Raw genomic sequence first — 4,417 nt, 5'->3', positions numbered from 1 at the left:
AACATCATAATGTCTTGACAGCCATGAAAACAACAGTCACCAAAGCCACATCACCATGGTTACCATTACAGCATAGCTGTCAAGTGCTATCCAACAATGATCACAGCAGAGTTGATACTTGTTTGTTCAAAGAGCCAAGTCAAATTAGACTTCACACTAAGTATATGAGAAGCAGGGTTGTTCATTTTAGGCGATTTGGTGGCACATGTGGTAACATCCACAGTAGATAATAAAAACTGGCACTAAAGTAATGTAATAATTTGTTTATGAGGGGGGGGGGGGATAGCGGGGATGCCTTCTGCTTTTAGAGTTAAAGCTAAAATTGGAACAAAAACCCTGACAGCATATGTACTGACCATCATGTAGCATTACTCAGTTCTGCAGCAAACATTGCTCAGAATCTCTTAAAAAACATTTGAGAATGTTACATAAGAAAATTACAAATGAAGCAGTTGCACTCGTGGAATATATTTTGTGTGTGTCTGTGTACGTGTGTACGGGGACCGACATTTGTCAACTTATAAGGACTGGTCTTTCTTATGGGGGCAAAAAAGGTCCCCCATAACATAAATCATTACATGTTCTGGTAAGGTCATGTTAAGTCTAGGTAAACGTGGAGTTAAGGGTTAGGGTTAGGCAAGTAGTCCCTATAGTGAATGTTAGAGTAAGCTTCTAGGAAAACAAGTTATTGTCCTCTGAGGTCACGACTCCGTGTGTGTATGTGTGTGTGTATGTTTGTGAAACAGTTGCTTGTTTGTGTGGACTATGATGTGAGTGTTTGTGTAGGTGCATTTGTGAGGTGAATCGATTACATATTACTATTCTATGTGGTAGATGTAGCCCCTTGTCCAAGTAACGATCATAGAGTCCATACAAGTCCCACAGTTCCTTCCCAACAATCTGTTTCCTCAGTGTGTATATTGATGTTTTTATTCCATTTTAATGACCCTGCAATAAAGACGAGATTTGTCTGAAAACATGTTTGGAATGTGTCATATGCTTGTCGAAGTAATGAACTAGTGCCATGTGCAAAAAGAGTACAGTCCTGCAGTTACCAGGACAACACACAAGTAATATTACTGGATGTCGATATGAAGATTGATAGTTGATGTTTAAAGTAATCCAAAATCAGGTAGTGTTCACACATGCATATGACAAACGCCCTTTAACAAAGTGACAGACAGTAGTTTCCCTATGTGACACCAGACTGAGGCTCAGTTCTGCACTGTGAGGATTAGATGAAAAGAACATGAGATTAAGGACAAGATTGGAGGAGAGGAAGAAGAGCAGGGGAGAGTAGGAAAAAGACAAATGAAGCAGAAAAATAAATATATGATTGTGTTCTGTACCCGCGGTTCAACCACCTCCCTGCAACCGGCCCCAAAATAGAAGAATAATAAAACAGCATTACTAAATGAAGAGAGGAGATGAGGACAGGAGATATTACTTTTTCGATGACTTTGTCTTTCATCTGTCAAGCAATTGCATTTCACATGAAACAAACTTTGAAAATCCATTAAGACTAGTAGGCAATCGCATATCAATATATCTTGTCATCATGTCTTTGTAGTGGATAACGGCTCATGTCTTCATGGTCCGGGCTGTAAGTCATGTACAGTAGCTCACTGCACATATAAATCTGTCACCGTAAAGCTGATGTGATTTGGTTTCAGTTGCAGGCTTGACGTCCCTTCATGTAAAATCCCCATTTGCAGAATCTCCTGCAAGAGACTTTTCAGAGGTATCGGACACTGATGCACAGCGTGATCCTTTCTCATTATGTACCAAAATGAATGTTAATGTATGTGGGATCTGAAGTGTGTCAAGTCAGATTCATGTCAGTGGACGATGCCAATGAGTGGGAGCGGTCGCACACGTGTGCTGCCTGATAATGAATGTGAACGGTAGGTGAATTGACACACGGCTGCTCATATAGTAGATGAATGTGTGGAGGATGAACACAGGGATGAAGGAACCGACATGTGGTCATCTTAAGACTCCATTTCATAACTATTATCCGTATCAAAGTATAATTAGCATCCACGCTCGGGCCGATTGGTGCTGCTGCTATATGTGAAGTGCTGGGGGCCATCCACTGTATCTGTAGCAGCATCACAGAGCTGGTTTGCTCTCCATCCTCAATTTGTGTCTGACACCGTTTGTCTTTCTGTCCGGCTCCTCAATTGCATACTAAAAAAATAAAATATCAAACAAGATTCTTTGTTTTTTAAAGGGAGAAGGAATAAGAAACTAATTTTAATTACTGAGTAAGTAGTGTAATAAATGTGATAGATGACAGCAACTTGAAAGTTTGCCTCTATTTTTGAGTAATAACTGCTATGTGTTCTCTCAGCCATTCACTTGTATATTTATTATGTTTGGGAATATTGTGAAAATACAGTGGCACAATAAATCACAGGCTTTTCTTAATTATCTACACATTATTGGAGATAATGTTTCCTGAACTATTACCTCAACTGATAATTTAGTATCTCTATATCCAGGCAATGTTATTCCTACATCAGATCGTTGCACAACATAAGTCACACCGCAAAAATAATTTAAAAATGAATACACAACACATTCAGTATGTCATTAACTGTTAACAGAGCATTGGGAGACACTGCTGGGACAATATTAGAGAATTTAATTCACCTTTTATTGAGATATGCCTCCACTAAAGGTGCTTGTGTTATAAAGTGAATTTCTCTTAATGAGGTTTCTAAGTGTGGAAGTTAAAGTGACCATAGTGGCTTTAGCTGCTAAGGCTAATACCCTCTAAAACCTTAGTTAATTGATTCTTACTTCAGAAGGAAATAAAAGAACTTGAGCAATATGCAAAAACACTGGCGTTATTATTCCAGGAATTATCAAGCACAATGGGATGAGAACATCCAAACTTAATGTCTGTAATGTTGCTACCCTTCATGATATGTTACACCGTCCATAATGTTGTGTTTGCATGTGCACCATAAGGGGCTCATTTTAGCTCTAGTGTGTATCATTATAGATGTTTTCAGACATGACCTGCTGGTGAAATCCAGAGTTTGTCTATCCCACATGCACGACACAGCAGGAGCTTCTCTGCAAAGACACGAGCACAACAGCAACAGACCCTTTGCATTATTCAGGTGAGAGGTGGAGCCGCCGGGTGCAGCGGACCGAGGCAGGAAGCTACGTATTCACACCGCTGCGGAGGTCATGTGATGTTCTTGAAAAAAAGCAGACCGGTGTCTGCTCTTATAACCAAAAACTCTCCTGACATCTTTTTTCAGTCTCTTCTATGTGTATGACACCGATTTGTCACTGGGTGATATTTGTTTTCTGTTTCTTTCATTTTTGTGTCTGTCGCGGATTAGAACAGTCATCAACAGCCCCTCTATTTAATGTTTTTATGTAAAGGACGTTGTATTGTTTACAAATAAATACAGCTGCAACTCTGCAGGGGAATCGGGTGTGCACACAGCAACACAACAATGGGTTTCAGGTCGGATGGCTACACATGCAACAAACTGCTGGTGTCTTCATGCATGTAGTTGAGTTTTTCATATGTGTTGGTGCCCATGTGATAAAACACTAAGCCAAATGAACTGAAAGCATGCCGGGGTGTGCTGTAGGTTGTTGGTTTGGACAGTCTGCCATCCCTCTCTGTCACTGTGGTCAGTCAGGTGTTCAGTCGGTGGATGAATCTCTCTCTCTCCCACTCACTCACACACACACAATCTCACACACACACTCACACACAAGCACAATCTCACACACACACACACACACACTACAGTACAGTACAAGGAACACAAACATCCACACACGTGGACATACAAAATCACATTGCAGCTACATGCACCAGCAAACACACAGGAACATCAGCAAATATAAACAACGTCTATACATACACACACACACACACACACAAGTACACACACAGACACACAAAAAGAGGGTTTCTGTGCAGTCAGGCGTTTACTATTCCAACAGATTTACGAGGTTCTGCTGCAGGCCTGGTGTACAAAGAGAAGGCTTAAAAGGACAACTTTTGCTCTGTCTCTCGCACATACACACACACGTTTGTACTTCATGAGCCAATTAACTTAATCTCAACAATCTCACCTAAATCCACCTACTGCCATCACGTAAATCTTAACATAGCAGTAAAACCGAGTTTTAACCTTCACACAGCACAAATGACCCCACTTTCCCCAAATGGTATAAAACCCCTCACAAAGGACACACATCCACACACACACAAACACACATAAGACTAAGCTTTTTGTACAACAGTTGTTACCATGTAAACAACCTGCAACAGGATGAAAGGACTGCAGTATTCCAAAGAGTGGAGAGAAACTAAAAAAAGTAAGTGGTACTAGAAAAACAGAAAGTGATAGATAAAGGAAATGTCAGGTCATGACCCCTG

The sequence above is a fragment of the Pleuronectes platessa genome, chromosome 3 (genome assembly GCF_947347685.1).
Source record: "Pleuronectes platessa chromosome 3, fPlePla1.1, whole genome shotgun sequence".
Classification (NCBI taxonomy): Eukaryota; Metazoa; Chordata; class Actinopteri; order Pleuronectiformes; family Pleuronectidae; genus Pleuronectes; species Pleuronectes platessa.
Note: the sequence above shows the minus strand (reverse complement) of the source record.